This window comes from Mixophyes fleayi, chromosome 5 (genome assembly GCF_038048845.1).
Source record: "Mixophyes fleayi isolate aMixFle1 chromosome 5, aMixFle1.hap1, whole genome shotgun sequence".
Lineage (NCBI taxonomy): Eukaryota > Metazoa > Chordata > Amphibia > Anura > Limnodynastidae > Mixophyes > Mixophyes fleayi.
Window position 1 is genome coordinate 242,072,311 of NC_134406.1, and position 21,196 is coordinate 242,093,506.

General features: G+C 39.1%; 1 protein-coding gene across 3 annotated transcripts in view; it reads left to right on the forward strand.

The window, feature by feature from the left end:
* The window catches only part of WWP1 (WW domain containing E3 ubiquitin protein ligase 1), a 93,404-nt gene that overhangs the window by 17,945 nt on the left and 54,263 nt on the right, over nucleotides 1-21,196 (forward strand). The window contains exon 1 of one of the 3 annotated variants that reach the window (XM_075213748.1): nucleotides 16,744-16,830. The exons of the other annotated variants lie outside the window; for them this stretch is intronic. The gene's annotated coding sequence lies outside the window, so the exon portion shown is untranslated. Of the gene's footprint in view, nucleotides 1-16,743; nucleotides 16,831-21,196 lie in introns of those variants that run through there. 3 annotated transcript variants of the gene reach the window in all.

Sequence of the window (21,196 nt, forward strand, 5' to 3'; positions counted from 1 at the left end):
ATTATTATTATTATTGACCTGAACATTCCTACTTCATTTTCACTTATTAGCCACTAGTTTCTGTGTTCTGACTCCATGTGTGATGAAGGAACTGTGAGAGGTAGAGGCAGATGTAGTGTAGGATCACCAACTGATTCTGTATACAAAGGGGTAATTAACAGCCTGGCTCCATGTATTAAGGGGTAAATATATTTGAAAAACAGCAGTTAATATGGAGGGGATGTGTATGAAAAATTAAAATGACATATAGTGAAGCAGTGAAACTAGGATGCACCCCAAGATAATTCATCTCCATGATGGAAGCCCCAAATTCCTAAAGACCTGTGGATATTCATTCTTTATTATCCTCCCCAATATCACTAGACCAGTGGTTCCCAAACTGTGCGCCTAGGCTCCCTGGGGTGCTGTGGAGATCTCACAGGGGTGCCTCGGCCAGGGCCGGTGGTAAGCAAGGCAGGGGGTCTACTTGGTAATTATTATGGCTTAGGGGTGCCTTGAAAAATTTTTGGATACCCTAAGGGTGCCTTGAACTGAAAAAGTTTGGAATCCACTGCTCTAGACCCTCTACAAAACTGGTCTTGCACATATTGACTGCTGCAAAATCATCTATCGCTTCCCATTGGAAACGGGTAGATACTCCACTCCTCTCTGTGGTCACAAAATGCATCTGACATGTCACACGCGTGGAAAAAAACCACATACAATCTTCAAGACAGTCCAGATCTTTTTACTAATGTATGGGCTCAATGGCTTTTTAGGAAATATATGAATTGTCCTCTTCACACTTGGAACCATCATTTGTTTGGCCCCATCTTTCCTCCATTGTTCAACTTTACCAAATCCTTTGACATGGAACCCTTGTAACTCGCAACCATTAAATAGCTAAGATTCCCCCACTTGAATGTTAATGTAGCAAAATGAGGAGGGAGCTGAAAAAAATAAAATGAAGACAAAGGAAAAAATTGATAACTGTCCCACGTTTTTGTATATTAATGTCAGAATGTCCCTTATGTATGCCTAATGTAATTATCAGTAACTGTTCTCTATTTATGGCCATCTGTTCATATTATCCTGTCTCTAATTTTGTATCATGCACATTATTGTCATTATCTGTTATTTGTATGTATGGACAATGCACAGAATGATTTTTATTTCTTGCTGTATATTTTTGTATGCTATTCTGTAAGAAGTGACCTGTACTCAGCGCTGCTTGTTTTACCCTGCAATCAATGCTCATTGTCTGTTTTGATTCTGTATGTTTGACCATCTGCACAGTAACACATGTTCTGCTCACCCACTGAGATTGCTACAAATGCCAGTGACACCGCATGTTCAAGGCAACTGCGTTTCATATACATTGGTTCACGAAGCTTGCACTTGGGGTTGAGGGTGCGGGGATTAAAGTAGACCACTCTATTGATCCCAGTGCATTCACTTGTTGGGTAATGGAGCAGGCAGTGTCTGATTAAACCAAAAAAGTGCCGCAACGCAACATCTCCCAACTACATGTGCAAATGCTTTCCCCTTACCATATGCCGTATAGATGCTTTTACTAGCATTGTAAAATGACAAAACAAAACATAGTAAAATCATGTGTTTTGTCACCAGTGGCAAAGGGGTTGAATTAAGTTTAGGTAATTACACGGTACTACTACCTCCTTTATGTTGGAGGTAATTCTCCTTATCTTCTGAATTTATGGATATGTACATTACAGAGATGCTCAGGCTCGGTTCCTCGAGAACCGAGAACAACCGACCTTAGGGGATCCGAGTACCGAGCCGACTCGGTACTTTCGCGCCCCCTCGTGATCGAAAACGAAACAAAACGTCATTGTTACGTCGTCGGATTTCTCGATTTTAAAGATCCAACATAATGGTGGATGGGAGATATGGCGGGCCCAAGGACAATTCTATCTTGCACCATTTTTCTTTTCTGCCACTGCTGTGTGCCAATGTTTCCTATATGTGCTAGGAACTGCCGTGTGTTTGAGTCATTGCTCTGTCGCTTACCATCCAGCCAGGTCGTTGCTGTATTTGTCCGAAAATGTATGAATATAATATTGTGACCTGTGAGCTGGTCAAAATTAACTGCAAATGACTTGAAATTAGTGTTATTGAGGTTAATAATAATGTAGGGAACAAAAAAAGAGCAAAAATATGTGATTTTAGGATTTTTCCTAAAAAAACCAAAACACACAAGGGCAGTTTTGCCAAAACCTAATGCAAAACCAAAACCAGTTCATGGGGATTAGTGAGAATCCCTAGTATATTACTGCTTCTATTGTATGGTTTTAATTTATTTTGCTAATATTTATTGACTGTTTAAAATATAGTAGATTTGTATGTGGTCATCAAGGACACATAAGTTGTTAATATGAGTAAATTATAGTGATCATCACTTCCAGATCATCCTGCTAAGATGGAGCAATGGTGGTTAATATATTAAAAATAAATTAAATAAATAAAAGGTCTCGCTAGGACATCCTAATCCCGTTACTTTTTCGAATTGCTCAGTTTCTATGGGACATTGGTGATTATAGATCTAAAATAACATTTGTGCTAGTGATAGAACTTGTTCTGTTTTTATGTGCTACATTTTTTGAGCCACACAAGAGATATGATGAAAGTATTATTATATATGAGGTTCCAAAAAAGCCCAACACTTCCCTTTTCCCTCCAATGAGGTTGGCTAGAACTATCCTATATCTAATTAATCTCAATCTGACTGCATTCAGTGCTGCCGGTGGCACATTACCTAGCTGCATGTGGTCCATCAGGCCCCCTTTGTCCACTACGATTTTCACCTAACACAGAAATAGGGATGGTTAAAAATGTGAATGCAAAATCCAGTAGCACTGTCTGTGTTTCTGCATTGTAAAGTAACTTTATTGAAGCGAGAACATTTCCTACTGCAGTCTGTGCAGTTTTTCTTTTATGCCAGTGCTAAATGATTGAATAAAGGCTGGTATGGCGCTCTGTCCCTGAAGCAAGACTGATATATATGCTGGTAACCCCATGAAAACCTAGAACAGCTCTGAATTCGATGATAAGCAGAGGATGGATTAAAAGTTTCTGAAAGCACAAATTCAGATGGGAATCTGTAGTGGAAGCTCAGTTGACTAGCGTGGATGGGGTTGACTTGTTGGACAGGTCTCACTCACAGACCAGCAGACCTCTTCACCTGAACTTATGTGATTTGCTAATGTATGATCAATGACCGAGACAGGGACACTGGCCAAAACACTTAATTATGCCATCGGTAAAGCTCTGACTGAGCAGACCCTGCACACCACTCTGCTACCTGCGAAGGATCTGCATGGCAGTGATATAATGACAATGCAGACATGTGTTTCAATGCAGCTGTACTTCTTCTTCAGACACATTATAATGTTCAACTTGTGAAAATACATTAAATCATCACCTGCAGACCCGCCAAATTGTTTTCATGCAAATAGCTGAGTGGTCTTGGACATTGGTGGGGTTTGTTCATGTGAGGGGAGGAGAGGGGTTATTTTGTCCCAAATTTCCAATGTTGACTGTTATGAAAACCCGTTTTTAGAGTAGTGTGAACAAAACAACAACCTGGGTGTAGTGATATAAGTATGCTACCATTTTATAGTATAGAGTATCACTGTACCATTCATAAGTATGTTAGTTTCATGATTTCATTGAAATCTGTTTTAGGAAAGGGTTTGATTATGAGTGAGTGATTTTTATTTTTTATATGTGCAAAAGTGAACTTCTGAAGCTTATTGAATGGATCAACCCGTCACTGCCCAATTTGGCTACGCTCATGAGCAGACTAAGTAGACGGAAACCAGACTTTCTGATATTGGGATTTGCTTAAATCACTTTGGTGTTATCGGAGCCTATTAGTGTGGTCAGAATATGACTGGTTATGTTTTTCAACAAGCTTCATAATACAATCGATGTTTGATTAGATAACCATGCACTTTGTTTATTTTGGGCTACATCTCCAATGATACCCGTCCAGTTACCCGATACCACCTAGCGTAGCTAGTTTACAGCTACAGTAGCAGGTAAGAGGACACTTGGGGGTACATATATCAAGCTGCAGGTATGAAAAAGTGGAGATGTTGCCTCTAGCAACCAATCAGATTATAGCTGCCATTTTGTAGAATGTACTAAATGAATGACATCTAGAATCTGATTGGTTGCTACAGGCAACATCTCCACTTTTTCAAACCTGCAGCTTGATAAATTTACCCCTTTAGTGAGCTAGATAACAATGTTACATACATTGTTGCACATTGTAATTCCTGCCATGGTATGGGAAATTTTACTTTGACATACATACTTTGTACGTTACATGATACCTTAACATTCTAGTGTGAATAAATAATGTGTAAGAAGCTATGGAAAGGTTGTAGGCCTCCGCTAGGAGAGGGAGGGGTTATTGCCTTGTGATAGACGCAGTGTTTCACACTTTCAAATTCTGGATTTCCAGGTTTCGGCCTCAAAATTACTGGTACAAGTGCCCATCAAAACACGTAGTTAAAAGCTGGGGTACATACATCAAATTCTAAATTATAGCATAAAATCTAACAAAACTATCTTCCTTGTTTCCTTTGTTTAATTCTGCAGTTAAACTAGAGTGACATGACTGCTACATACACCATCCATCATCTTGTGGTTCATAGGATTTTTGGGGCCTTCCTCCACGGTGATTGACTGAGTCAGGTCAGGTGGTTATGATGACTAAATCATGCTGAATGCCCCTACTGTCCCTCTCGCCCCATACATTTGTCACCTATCGTCTTAGCTGGTTGTGTTCAGGAAGTAAACAATGAGAAATTCAAGAAGAAATGAAGATAACAACTTTCAATTACTGCAATTGTAATATCTCGCTTCATGTTTTCACACATCTGTTTGAAATTTTTAAATGAATTGTGTCAGCTGTTATATTACTGCTGCTGACAAATATTAAGCTTATTTTATTAAACAGGTTGTAGCCAATAAATACCTTCTTTCTGTATCATTGTGAAAACAACTGTACTCCGAATCGTTCCTGACAAAGAATAGCAGCAGCCACTTACTCTGAAACTGTCAATCTCTGATACCAGATCACTGTGAGGGAGACGATCCGTCAGGCTTTGGGCGTTCTATCTCAAACTGTACATGAAAATGATCTACGGCATAACATGGAACAAGAACAGAGCAGGGGAATTTAATTGAACACATTCTGATGAAAGCCCAGCCTTGGCGTAATGAAGGGACAGTGATAAAGCTCCTCCTCTGCGCATTCGTCATTAAAATGCCTTGACTGCGGTAGTTATGGGTTTTTTCTTAACTTAAAGTTAAAACATTGCAATAATTTAGGATTACAGATGTTTCCCAGAAATTTCCCAATCAACATAACATCTGCAGAAACCTGGGGGGGGGGACGACGACAATAAATTGAAACACTATAGACGTGTTCTAAGCATGACATTTGGTTTTCAATTAGTATTTCTCAAACAATTTACTATTTTTTATATTCCACTATAATTTCCTTCCAAATAGACTTGTTTTCCCTGCACTGTGGCCTCTAATGTAAATTTCTGTTATACACTGCAGCAGATAAGATTTTATTAGGTTGTGTAATGTAAGTTGTTGTATTGAATGATGGTTTGGCAGAACTATAATGTGATGTGTGTGCTTTGCTAATGATTTTCATGATCGGAATGAATGTAAAGGCTGTCTGTTATCATTTAGTGTATACATGCAACCAATTTCTATGTTGATAAGCTTTGTATATGTACTCATTGTTCAATGATTCTTATTTCCAAAAGCATTTTAGCAGTCTGCAAATATGATGTAAGTCCTGCAGACCACACCTGACACATTGTGAATATCTGTGTATGTATAATTCTCTGTATGTGAGGCAGCTAGATGTGGTATATGTTGTGCTGGTGACATGAAGCATTGCAGTATTGGCATCTGGTAGACATTTCATATTATAATTTCAAAATCTTGTATGTGTGGAATAAATGTATAGCAAAAATGTCTCTTCCGAAGTCTGTTTTGCATATCTAGACCTGCATACTTCCCGAGACAGTACAGTGTGCAGAGTTATAATAAAGGTGGTGCAATCAGGCTGTGAGGCTTCATGTGTGAGGACTTACTGTGTGTTCCAATGGCACGCATCCTCTGCTGGACGGGTGGGGTGATAGTGCAGACCTGGGCATTCTCCTGGGAATGTTATATTCTGATGGGGAGGATGAAACGCTCCTTGGGGTATAGTAGAGGTGAGCGGGGGTAATATGATACAACATTGTGTGTATAGGTGATTGCTGCAGTCCATATCAGATTTACATTGTATGTATGAGAACTTTGCTCCATTTGGAGGCTGTCACTGGTGCCAGGGCACTTTCTAGCAGCAGACAGATAAATACTTATAATTATCATTGTAGCTGCTGGGCCACTTATGTAGGTTTTAGGTGGGTTTTTGGCATAATGACATTAAATGACCGCGAAGTCTAAAATACAAGTTCCCTTATGTAATAACGTTGCCAAAAATACATGTCAAACTGTTGGGAACTTATATGAACTGTGGCAGGAAGGGGACATTTATTTACTTTTTGTCAGACATAATTCATAATCCAAACAGGGCAAAATATTGGCCTATATAGCTCCAGACAACGCAAGCAGTTAGTGAGAATGCAGTAAGTATGCAGTATGCGCAGCTTATGCTTGTTGTACATGGATTAGACTGTGATACGTTTGTCTTTTTTTTTGGTCAGTAAACTGACAATTAGTGCGTACGGATCATTCCACTGCTGTACATAGAGTACGATGCCACTAAATACCTCCTGGTTCTTCCTAACGTGCTCTATTATATAATACATAGAGATGCATATAATTCAAGTTAAGAGGAGGACTGGGAAAGTCTCCTGTTGGATGCCACCTTGTGTGTGTTGATTATGGCAATATTTTCCTGACGGAGGGAACGTTTTATTTCAGCTTCTTTCACCGTAAATGTCCCTACACATCTTATATTGTAAACAATATGGTATTTACAAAGTCTATATTGCCTTGATGAAAATACACAATGCATCGTATTGATTTTTAACTCTTAATGTCTTCTTTTAAATGGCTTCATACTAAATATACGCTATGCCATTTAAGTTGCTAAGAAATTAGCTTTTTTGTTTGTCTTCACTGACATTGCGTGCTATATTTGTATAGGCACAAGTCACCTCATATAAACCCTTTATTTTGTACCTAAGGCTGGGTACACTTTATGCAAAATTTCTCCAAATGCAATACCTTTAATTTTACCAACGACTCAAAAAAAAAAAAAAGTCCCGATCAGCATGCCGATTCATGTGTACACGTTTTACAAGATTTACTGTCGGATCTGTGCTCTTCATCCGTCATAACCATCAGCTAGAAAGATCGTGTCTCTGCACACTCCATAGCGCTCTATGGACACTGCTGGTCCTGAGCGCATACACACTGCAGAATTGGAACGACATTGTTCCATCGTTGAGCAAGATTTTTAGTCCGGTTCAAAAATCAAATCAAATGATACAATCAGCTTTGAAACTATAATCATTAATCCTTGCAGTGCACATACACACTGATGCGATATCTGGCCAAACGGTTGTTTTATTGTGTGATTGGCCCGATAATAGGCTGAAAACACTGGTGTGTACCCAGCCTTAGCCGAATTACAACTCTGGTTATCGGTCACCATGATCTTCTATAAAATAACATGATCTCCTACACTAGCATGTTGTGGCCATTACGAAGTTACCCGTGTCCAAATATGAATGTGAATGTATATAATACATGCCAGTGCCTCTATGCACATCATTGTGTGATATAAAGCACAGCAAAGTCTATTTTCACTTACAATTTGTCATTCTGCCCCTTTTCACACGGCTTGGACTGTGTATAAAGAAGTTGGACGACAAATTTTAGTTCAAAGGACACCTCCCTCTACTACCAAGGCGCAGACGGTCACTGGTGATTTATAAACAACACTGAGGGCGGGTACAGTACATTTTTAGTTTTAAGTAGGGATGTGCACTGGCCACTTTTGGTGTCTCGTGTTTTGTGTTATCAATTTGAAACCTGTCTTCCCAATTCACCCCCTTTCATTCCCTCCCCATACTCTTAAACCTCTTATATCACCTCTATAATGTAGTATAGCCACCACGCAAAACACATGATTTAATATGTCTCTCTGCTTAAATATGTAAAATAGTTTGGTTAGAGTATATGTACTCACTTCTAAATGTGTGTGTGTGTGTATATATATATATATACATATATGTATATATGTATATATGTATATGTGTATATATATATATATATATATATATGTATATATGTATATGTATATATATATATGTATATATATATATATATATATATATATATATATATATATAATTTTTTTTATATTTATTTATTTTTCTCGTTATACAATCTTATGCTAAAGTTGTGATCTTGCTATTAACAAAGTTGCAATGTATGTTTTGTCTACTGTACTACATTTCAAAAACAAATTAAATAGAGAGATGTTGAAATAAAGTAAAGCTGTTTGACATTCATAGCTGATCTGTGTTTTTCTGGCCTGTATGTCAATTGATTGTTTAATACTTGAAATAGCAAACATAGTGATTCACCAGATTCTGGAGAAATTTCAAAACATAAGATACAGTGTTAGCTATTGTAAAACCCTTAGGATAGGATAGAAATATCAACAACCCAGCATTCAAGGGCCCATCAAACTAATTTTCTAAGTTGTCAGCTACTTTGTGACATATTGTCTTTTGGGGAAATTGTATCTTAACGGACAACCACATTCCCACATGTAGGAATATAACCTAGATCTTAGCCATTCACTTACAGTTAGAGGCACAGTGTGCTTTAAAATATTGCAATTATTTCCCACAGATAAATTTTTAAAGATAATTGTCAGAGCAATGATTTTGATTTCAGTAAATATTACTACTTTTCCATTATCCAAATTCTGTGAATTACATTGTTCTATTATAGTATCATCATCTGCTATTTATATAGCACCACTAATCCCGCAGCGCTGTACAGAGAACTCACTCGCATCAGTCCCTGCTCCATTGGAGCTTTACAAACACACACTATATTTTTGGAGTGTGGGTGGAAACCGGAGCACCCGGAGGAAACCCACGAAAAACAGGGAGGACATACAAATGCCTCACAGATAAGGCCATGGTTGGGAATTTAACTCATGACCCCAGCCGCTGTGAGGCAGAAGTGCTAACCACTAAGCAACTGTGCTGTCTATATTCAATGTATGTATTACTGAAGCACCTCTTCATACTATGCAGTACAAAGTTATACATGTGATGGTGACAATATGGTGAGGAGCTTTGCAGTAGATTGGGTCTTGGGTGCTTGATTTGACGTAGTGCTAAACTTCAATTAATTATTTGGCACCTAACAAATTTTCTTACACATAGTGCAACATGCAGCTGCGCAATAGTTGTAGGAGGATATTGTGCCACCACTGGCCTCCTGCACCTGCACCTGGAACTGCTTATTTCTGGGTAGCTGGTATAGCTGCTGCAGCGCCTCTTTGCTGTGGGCTGGCTGGTACCTCCTGACTGCTTACTATGGATCAGGACAGCTGGGTAGCGGGCAGAGCATTGACCTAGAGATGCTGGGTTCAACACAGGACATCCAGGGAATGGATTAGAGTGTAAGCTCTTATTGTTGGGCTCAGGATACAGCAGGTGTTGGGCAGAATCTTCAATCAGTGATGTTTATTGCTTCAGACTCCTTATAAGGTCCTTTACACACTAGTTGGAGGTACTAGTCATCATCCAGATGTACAGACCATATACTACAGTTGAAATACAAAATACAGCTCTTTATTTACTATTTCTGACAGACATTTGGCAGGAGGTAAACCAGCCCCCTGCGTCTACCTGGCACCACAAAGTCTAAGATATTACATTTAATGTTTAGTATCCGGATGCAATATATTCTCAAACTTTAGCGCAATTTAAACTTAACAAAATTTAGATCAATTGGTGATTTCCCAAATCACTTGCTGCTACATTATTCAAATAGTTCCCTTATCTCTTTAAGGCACATTGTACAGGGTAATGATCCCCTGCTGTGCATTCAGTCTAAAAAGATGTGTTGGGACTTCCTTTAGAAAAGTTACAAAAATAGATTTCCTCCAACATGCCATACTGTCTCAGAAACCAATACATTTCTAATACAAACATCAGTACATCTGCAGTGATACACAGCGGCACGCTGCACCACTAATTGCAGTAAATTTATACAATAAGTTATATCTAAGTGATCCAGCCTCACCTCTTAGCTGATGGATTGCTTTTATATTATCTGTTTAAGTGCAATGTATTCATCAACTTTCTCTTGAACAATACCTATACTGACTTCCAGATAAACCCTGGCACCTCCCATTCAATATTTGACCATAAATATTAAATCTGGAATAATATACATTGTAATATCTACGGGACTGAGTATGGCTTTGTCCTCATTAATAGCATAGCCTTCGAGAATACTGGCTGGTTACGAGAAATGGCTTGTGAGATAAGCCATCGTGGCTCTGGAAATGGTGACAAGGTTAGTAAAATGTATCCAGTAGATGGTAGAACAGCGTTATAGAATTTCTGCTCCAATCCCTGTTACAGCTTTATATCTCCAGTCCGCTATTTGCTGCTCTGTGTAACCATGCAGACTACTATTAGGTGGGGGTTACATTCCAAACTTTCCCTGAAATCCAGAAAAGATAATCCACCACGGGGGTAATATGACAGACGCCTTGTAAGTTTGGTGGGTGAAACTGTGCATTACATTTAAGTGAGTTGCAAGAATGACTTGATGATGATTCTTTTTACCATTCATTTTGACCCTCAAATTTTTTTCTATTTTGTCTAGCTTTGGTTTATCATAGGAAATACAGTGGCAGGTCTGTTATTAACGATGAAAAGATCTCTAACTAATGTCCTTAGGGTTAGAAAAGGGTTTTTTTTTTCTCTTTAACTTGTTTGTCTTGTCAGTAAAAACAGTTTGGGCCCTGATCCCAGTTATTGTATTCCTGGAAGTGGGCCATATGTTCTAGTTCCTACTGGAAGAGTGTGTGCGCGCTATGTCTGGTGCTCAGAGTATATACTACCAGGCTTGTCATTTGTTATCTGTAACTTCACACTTGATCAGAGACCACTGAAAAAGTGATTCTGTTGTTGGAATAGGTATCAATAGCTACTGAGGTGTATTTTTTGCATCCTGACACACCAGGAAACTACAAGTCCCAGCATACCTTGACAGTTATCTACTGGCAAAGCATGCTGGGGGTTGTAGTTTCACAACACAGCGCCACAGTTTGGCCAGGCCTGCTCTAGATGGTTGCTATAGGGAACACCAACATTTCCAATGATTTTTAGGTTTATGGAGCTTCTGGGCATAAATGTATATTACAGGATAATTATCTTTTCCCTCAGGAAGAAGTGAGGTTAAACTGATCGGACTATAATCACTGAAATATGGTGACACACAGACAAAAAAAAAGTTCTATTTTTATATGCAGTTAGGGATAGATCTCATGATACAGCACTAACTAATCATCATTGTCCTCATGATGACTCTTATTGAGTCATTTCATTCAGAACAGATAATGCATAGAGATTCTCTGACATAAAGTGAACCATAGTGGCATTGTGAAACCACAGAAGCTGGAATCACATGTTGTAACGTCTGAAGTTTATTATCCGCTATTTATATAGCGCTACCAATTCCACAGCGCTGTACAGAGAACTCACTTGCATCAGTCCCTGCCCCATAGGAGCTTACAGTCTAAATTCACTAACATACACACACACACTCACACACACAGACTAGGATTAATTTGAAAACAGCCAATTAACCTACTAGTATGTTTTTGGAATTCTCGGTTATGTCTGAAACCACATGTTGGCTTATGGTGTATGAGTAGGACTGTCATAAATGATTACATACTGGTCAGTAAAGCTAACCTACATTGATACAGGTAGCAGTTGCTTTGTAGTGCTAGGCTCTATGTGATATATTTCATGTTCAGCCGTCTGAAAAAGTTTAATACATTATATGCTTTATTTTTTCCATGTTCTTACCACTCATGGTTGTCAGACCCAATATGATTCATATGTTGAAGGGCTAAAGACACACACTAAGGTTCCAGCTATCCATTGCCTACTTCAATGGAGCAGTACATTTAATTGTTACAGTTCATATTATGGAAGCCATACTTTCACATTTATCCTGATACTACTGTATATTTGTATAATGTACTGTTTTTTTTTAGAATTTTAGTATGTTGTCCCACTCTAGTGTGTTATTAAACATAATTAATAATACATAAATATACTGAATAGAACATAACAAACGGCTACATAGTAACCAATATAAAAACATATAACAAAGTATTTATATTTTAAAGGGCTCCTTGTAAAACACCGAGTAAGAGCAGATGATATAATAATGTTTTCCATCCAGCTGTATGATTATTTTCAGAATGTGGGTTCCACTCATAATGGATATCTGAATTTACTTGTTAATTTCCTTTTAAGATGCCCACCAAGATTGCAGTCTGACCATTCAATGTCATTGTTCTTTATTAAATTAAGAAATGCCACATGTGACTGATAAATGTAGATTGGCAAAGCAATCATCCAATCGCTTTCAACCCAAAGTTTAAACCAGAAGGATTCAGTTGAAGCTCATTGAAGTGTGTATTGTAATTACTCGATTAAATATCTGCTCTGTCCAAGCAACCAAAATTGCAATGACTGTGAAGCGATTACACTTTTTGCTTTGACTTCCTCTTAGATTGAAAATGATTGATTTGTGCTCTTTGCATAGAAATGCATTAATTCCATTGGAAACAGAAAAGAGGGACGTTATGGCCAGCTAAGGTGGCAGTGTCCCTTTTCTGTTAATTTAAATCGTAGATAGAGTAGGGAAGGGGTGGAGGGACTGATTCTCACCAGCTGGTAGAGAGTAATGCCGCAAAACAGGCAGTTTTAGTACTGCAGTGAGGAGCATAGCTCACTGCAGCATAGAAAGCTGTGCTCACATAGGATCAGTCTGCTTACGTGTTTGTACAAGCAAGGGATTCAGAACAGCATTGTATCCTGTGCCGAAATCAGCAGCATAGAATGTAATGTTCTGTAAACGGGGGATTTCAATTGGCCGCTTTACTCTTGACAGTAACGCGTCTGTGCACTATTACCGTCCATACAGTAAATTTAACCCAGAATTCTCAAGGAGTAAAAATCAGCATTAAAAATTACAGTACTAGCGGTAATAGTGCGCACTATTGCCGTAGTAGCGGTAATAGTGCGCACTATTGCCGTAGTAGCGGTAATAGTGCGCACTATTGCCGTAGTAGCGGTAATAGTGCGCACTATTGCCGTAGTAGCGGTAATAGTGCGCAGGCCGTGTTACCTTTGAGAGTAATGTGGCCCAATTACATTCCCCCTTAAGTTGTAAATGAGATTTTTAGGTGTGAATTCAAATGGGCTGCACAGTATTACCATTGTTACAGTAATTTTAACGCAGATTTTTGCTCACGGCTCACAGGGCTGCAAGCAAAAATAAGCATTAAAATTACCGTACCAACGATAATGGTGTGCGGGCTGCGTTCTCCCAGATAAGGCTGCCAATTGAATCGCCCTTAATAATATACTTCATAGTTCAGCTACTGTTACTTACATTATAAGTAGATGATTAGGATTGTGTCCTATGTTATACTGAACACCTTCATGGTAATATTGAGTGTTTCCCAGACTGGAGCTGAATGGAATACAGATTTGCATCCGTGCGTTTCTGCTGCTTATCTACATTTGTACTAAAAAGCAGTGGAACGTCTCATTTATGTCTTTTATTCCAATCTCTTTGGGGTATATTTACTAAACTGGGAGCTTGAAAAAGTGGAGATGTTGCCTATAGCAACCAGATTCTAGTTATTTATTTAGTGCATCTCCACTTTTTCAAACCCGCAGTTTAGTATATATACCCCTTGGTGTCTGATTAACTTCAGACTGGTGTGTGTGTGTGTGTGTGTGTGTGTGTGTGTTTCTATTTAGCATTCTTTTTGTTCTTTATGAAAGCCCACACTGAATTAATCATACGGGATCACAACTTTTTAACAGTGATTTAATAGACGTTTCAGCAGTGCTAAAACAATTGCATACAATAAACAGATAAGGGAACATATGTGAAAAGTGGTGCAAAGGAAAGAGCTTGGGTAGCCCATAGGAATCGGTCAGCTGCTCTAGTTTATCTAATGCAGTAAATGCAAGCAAACGTCTTCTCTCATCGCTATGGGAAACACCACCTTCTTCCTGTGCTCCAGTTTCCATTCATGACTTCCAGTAATTTAATTACGGCAGTAGAAGTTTAGGCAGATCAGTGACGTCCTGAAGGTGTGACATACAGAACTAGGTGCTAAAACAGAGAAGAGAAACATAAACTATATATTTTATATAGATAAATTAGCTTAGGCATATTTTTTTTAAACAATTTTATGTATATTTATCCTAAACTGACATGTACCTGTTATGAATTGTGCCTGTTGAAAATACTCTGTTTTTTGTTTTTTTTCTCTAACGGCACAATACATTTATTAAAAAGCAAAAGAACAATTACAGGATTTAAAACAAAAAAACAAATATTGGCATTCATCAATGAAGGGGGTAACAAGCGTTGGGGGTGGGGAGAACAAGCATAATATAAGACGAATTTAATGAAGCTCAGTAAGAGTGTTATTATTAGTTAGGTAAGGTCAAAAGGAATCACAAAGAGGTTATTGGGACTAGGCAAAAGGTGAGCATGGAATGAGTCTGTTCTTCTATAGAGAACAAAGGAGGGCAGATCTGTGTGGAAAGATCAGGCTCGTCATGTAGGTGATTTGTCACATGCCAGATGTGATTTATAAATAATGATGAAGTAGGGTCCTTCCACCCCCCCCCCCCCCCTTCCCAATGCTATGATTGATTTTGCTGCTACCGGAATAGGGGATGTCTGCTCAGGAGACTGCCAAGTGAGGGGCTGTAGTGTGTCCTGCAGGTCCAGACCTGGGGCAAGTTGAAAGCAGATCGTTGTTCTGTTCCCTGAGAGCGGGATGGTGCCAGACAGATGCTCTGGAGAGTCCTGGGTTGCAGAGAAGCAATGCTGCTATAGTGACCGATGTAGGAGGTCCTGCCCCTGGATAGCTGGTATATAGTGTAAAATGTGTATCTGTAATAAAACATTTACTGGGTAGCTGAGTGCTGGTTTTCATTGTTATCAACCATTTCAGGCTATGGAGAGACTGACTCCAGTGTCCTTCAATGGTATTAAAGACTAACTGTGTGTTGAAAAATATCCTCCTGATCATATATAATCAGTAAGCTCTGCTTTGGGTTACTCAATCGTTTGTTTTTTACATATATAATGCCCCTTTTGTTACATAAATGTGTGTGACACCCTGGGTGAGTGAAGGAACTGGAGATTTTTAAAGGACCAGCTCCAGTTCCCACTTGAGTCTGTCTGGTGTATGTGGAAGTTCCAGGTTCTATGTTCTTGTACCTTTGCATTAGTCCGGACTGTGACTCTCCTCCGGTGTTGAGACCTCTCCCGCAAATTCCCAATCAACTGTAGTGAAACTAAGTGAGCAGATTGTCCGGTGTAAAGTGACCCTGAGTTCTGAGAGGGAGGCCCTGCATCCCAGTGAACTGAAAGTTGTGGAGTATACGAGAGCTCCATGTAGGAGGCCACCAGACTAGAGTGTAGTACGCCTGACCAGCTGGGGACATTGCTTACTGAGGTTTGGGATATACGGTCTGCCCAGAGAAATTTCGGGCCCTGGTACAGCAACTTTTTGGGTCCCCCTTCCATAGATGACGAAGGGAGGGGGGGGGGGGGCGAGATCACACCAGGTTAGTGGCTCCTCCCATCACACAGGAAGCTTTACTGTGTGGGCAGCACAGTGGCCTAGTGGTTAGAACTTCTGCCTCACAGCACTGAGGTCATGAGTTCAATTCCCGACTGTGGAGTTTGTATGTTCTCCCTGTGTTTGCGTGGGTTTCCTCCGGGTGCTCCGGTTTCCTCCCACACTCCAAAAACATACTGGTAGGTTAATTGGCTGCTATCAAAATTGACCCTAGTCTGTGTCTGTTAGTGTGTGTCTATATTAGGGTATTTAGACTGTAAGCTCCAATGGGGCAGGGACTGATGTGAGTGAGTTCTCTGTACAGCGCTGCGGAATTAGTGGCGCTATATAAATAAATGATGATGATGATGTGCAGAAAGGGTTAAGGGATGTTTTCTATTTGCTGTTGCTGTCAAACCTATTTCTGGAAGTCAGAAGCAGTGCAGTACAATCTGTTGCTTTCATTACAAACTGAAGTGATGTGGCAGATTGTTAGATGTATGTTTTGCTGCCACTGACGATGGGGCTGAACGTGCAGTTGTTTTCACTAAACCTATTACTTTTTCTTGAATATATTCTACACCTTCTGAATCTGTGTAGTGTGCTACAATCAGTGTTACAGTAGCAAAATGATGCACTTCTTATATATTTAAGGTACATACATGACAACACCTCTGTTTTGTCCAGAATAGATTTAATGTCACATAAAACAGTTATTGAGGGTTTTGGGTCTGCAGTAGTAGCAGGACATGTGAGTACGGTTAGGTTTGTCCCTGCCTTCTCCCTGTATGTGATGGCATAAGAGTCACATGACACAGTCAGGAATCACTGGCACTGCACAAGGAGGAGGAGGCGCAGAGCTGCTGCTGCTGGGAGTGTTTATTTGACGTGCTATGGACTGCACAGAGATTGTGAGTGGATCTTTTTATTAGTAAAGTGTCCCTTCTCCTTCTTCGTGTGTGTTGGGGATATATAACCATTGCTTTGTTTGCATTTAGTCGGGATGCCTCTGACAATGAGAACCTTGTCACATTGCAATACTATGCATCCAGTTCTACTGGTCCACACATCAGTAAATGAACATTGTGAGATAATGTTTTATATCATATGTGCGGTAAACCTCTTACTAATGGTTGCTTAATTATACAATATATGTATATGGCTTTATTAGGCTTTATTTTATGAATGATTAATTGTTTGGAAATCTTTCACCAATCTTTATGCCATATCTATATTTTAATACTTTTTTGTTTTTATTTAGTTGGAATTGTTGTAAAACAGATTGTTATACATCAGAGTTTGTTTTTTCATCAAAGTGTTTAAACATACATCAAAATAATCATTCCTTAACAGCCAATCACGGGTCTTTTTATGACTTAGACTCTGCAACAAGAGATGTGTGTATCATATATATATATATATATATATATATATATATATATATAAACATTTGCTGAATGTTGAAACTTACTAAACTATATAGAAAGGTTTTGAAGCAGTTGATATGTTATGAATAACATTTCGCTGCAGAATAGGTATTTTAGCAGAAGATACAAGTTAGGAGTCCTGCCGCCTTCTTCCTGCAGAATGTCATTCTGCATTTCGTGGAACTTATAGTGCATCTATTGAGCTTGGTCGGCCACTGAGAATTCATTCTGCTCTGTAGGATTTGGGAATTCAGTGAGACCAACTTACGGCTCATTTTGCGCCATAAAAAATGTAAACTTCTGTACCCAAATGTGGATCACGGCAAATGTTCTGCAGAATAGTTGTGAACATTTAGCTCATGTCTATTTTACTACAACTAGGCTCCATTAGGTGCCACAGGGCCCTTACATTTGCTTGTGTGTACATCATGCATTCTCCCAACAATATTCATGTTTGTGATTGATGTTTCCATAGTAAAGTGTATTATAGCCTATGTAACCTCAGTGCCACACACAAAGTTAGGAACTTCAAAGATCAACAATGGGACAGTTTGTATGGATAATTCTGCACAATTATGGCAATGAGCGGAGTAATGAGCATTTGAGTAATCAGCAATATCCTAAACATGTAGCCAGCTATTGCTTTTCCAGGATAAAGGTGGACAACATGATGTACAATTCAGCATATAGTCAAATCAAACAAAGGGCCACCTTCACATAGTAAGGTTAAGAAACATGCACCCATTGGGCATGTGTTGTAAATCCACCCAAAGCTTTAGGCACTACAAGTACATTAGTCTGTGGCTGTGTGATTCACATGGGTCTGGATACCAGTACTGACCTACCTTAGTCCAATATAAATATCTAGTGTACCACATGACTCATTAGTTCAAAGCTTCTTGTGTGAACAAAAATACAGCGTTCTCATCATTGTAGGCAAAGAGTAGTGTTGCTGTTAGATATTGTTTTAAATAATGTGTTGCAGATATGTCTGTGTGTTTTTATTTGCTTGTCTGTAGAGTTGCTCTGATTGTCTGCCTGTTGCCCCTGCTGTGAACTACACTATAGAGTTACATTTCCAGACATGGATGTGAAAAGTGCAGAGAAAAATTGCCCCCACCTACTGTGCTGTTAAGCACGATATGGATTTTTAACTTGTTGGGTAGTCGAGGAAATAAACAGCAAAAAGGTTGCCAGATTTTGTTCATAACCAAGATAATAATAAGGTTATCATATTATAGGTGTATTTTTGCCTTTGAAACTGCATCGGCAAGCTTAATAGAGAGAGAGAGAGAGATAGATATAGAGATATAGATATATAAAGATAAACCAGTGTTTTGCCCCGTCTCAGTTGTCTTCACAGCTTAACCGGCCCTTACGGTAAGATTCATTGTTATGCCGACAGTACTCACGATTGTGAATGCAGCATGTCCTATTGCAATGGGCTAATTTACTGTCATGCATTCACTTCTAACGCTTATGTGTACCATTGATGCATTCCTCATATCGTTCAGTTAACACTGTTGCAAGTACCAGTAAAGCTGCATTCGGCAAGGTGTGTGCGTAGTCGCGAAGGACATGCTATGAGTGCATGAACAGCTCCCGTGTAAAACATTTAAATGCATGAATCATGCACCTTAGACACGTGGACATTAATGATACAGGGTTAGTCAAATCTTAATTGCAATGTCATTAGCACATATACTATCCTTGAAAAAAGAAAAACCACTTTATTTTGTCATACCATTCTAAATGTTAGTAAGTATATACATAAAATGTATATTTACTAATGTATTTGTTAAAAAAAATGAAATACTTAAGTGGAGTATTATTTAGGGTAGGGATTGAAAGCCATGTTCTCCTTCTACTGCTCCTTACATTTCCAACCTTATCTCTATTCACACTCCATCCCGCCCACTGTGATCGGCCAGTGATCGTCGCCTCTCTCTTCCCCTCTGGTTTGCTCTTCTCAAGCATGCATCCAAGACTTCACCCCTGCTGCTCCCTCCATTGGAACACTCTCACTTACTCCATCAGAACATCCCCCAATCTGTGCAGTTTCAAACGGGCATTAAAAACCTATCTTTTCTTAAAAGCCTGTCCGTCATCTTCTTAAATATCCACCTTGTCGGCTACCTCTCCCTCTCAGCCCTTCTTCCCCCTTTCTCTCTCGCTGCATGTGACTCTATCTCCGTATCACCCTTGCATCTTCAGTTTGTTTGCCCCTTCCTTTAGACTGTAAGCTCCTTTGTGCATGGCCCTCTCTCCTCCTGTTTCCACCACTTTTACCAGCTATTCAGCCCACCTCTTTCTTGGGCCTTCTGCTCTCTGTCTCCTCTTGCTTTTCTCTGCACCTTTCAGTGGCTCTTAACCTGTCAGCCGTGCCCACACTCTTGGGCACAGGTTACCAGCTTGTGCTAAATATCCCTCACCCTTAACCTTTCAGCCTGTCTCTATAGCTGTGCTTTGAGCTTCCTGATTTATAGTGCTTATTATTAACTCTACTTTGCTGTTTTACCTTGTACTGTCCTATTGTTTGTTTCTGCACAGCGCTAATGACACTTTGTGGCGCCCTATAAAGAAAAATTAATATTAATAGTAATAATATTTGCATGCTAAACCAGAATTTAGTGTTCTGTAGCCTTGTGGGTGGAATGGAAGGACGTTTTTCTATCTATAAACGGCTGTCAGATTTCTCTTATTGTCATGAGAATTCCAGAAGCATTGCGACCTCAGGTGGTAGTTTATGCAGGACGCTTGCACAGATCTTGTGTTACAACGGTTTACAGAAAATAATAGCTGTGTTTTATTTGATGATGGAATTATAATTATATGTCACAAATTTCAAGGTTATTGCCGTAGTGTTATCCAAAGTTACCTTTAAAGATCCTGAATACTTCATTATTAGGGTTTCATGTAGAGGATCATTGCTGAGCACCACAGCTCCAGCCAGCAAGGTGAAGCAGCCACACTATCTGCAAAATACTCCAGATGACATGAGCTGCATAATGTAGCTTCTGACGCACCCTCGGCTCTACCACCTTGACAATGTTGTATGATCGCTCCCACTTTAGGGTAGGCGATACCCTAGTTTATAGTGGCTCGATTTCATCAAGGCAATAGTAAAGGTTGATCTGCATATAAACTTGAATAGAATAAAATAATGTGAAGTTTACGGCCCCCCCCTCCGGTCCTTGCCAGGGTTTGAGTTATAATCTGCAGCTTCAGCTGCTCAGGTCTTCAGGTCATCTGACACAGAAATCAAACATTAAGAGTCACAATGTTATCATTCATTGCTCATTCTCTCAGGTCAGGCCTTTTGGATCCAAAAGAACAACATTAGTTAATGAAGGGAAAAGCATTGATTAGCTTAGTGCTGTGTTGTTACATGAAGAATGTTTGAATGTACGATCCTGTTTATTAGGGTATTTGGAAGAGAAACACAAAAAGAGCCATAGACATTTTTTATTTTATCTTTTAATGGCAAGCCAGATTACTGTGTGACCTGTTCATATAGACACTCAATGTTTTGAGGTTTTCCGTTATACCATGGGTGTAAAATCTGATCTATGAATGTTCCCACTATTCATCTTAATACAAGTGTGTAAACCAGTATACAGGGAAATGTGTGTCATATAGCAGATTGGAAGTGTCGCATGAATTTGTGTTATCGGGTATTATTATAGGGCTGATATTTTAATTCTATTTTCAGGTAAATTAAAAGATTAAAATAATATATTTTTTCAGCTTCTAATATTGGTTATTGATTATTGTTTTGTTTATTGCATTAGTTGACATTGGTATGCCAGTAAGATGATGATTACGCCAGTAGGTGTCACAGCATCAAAAT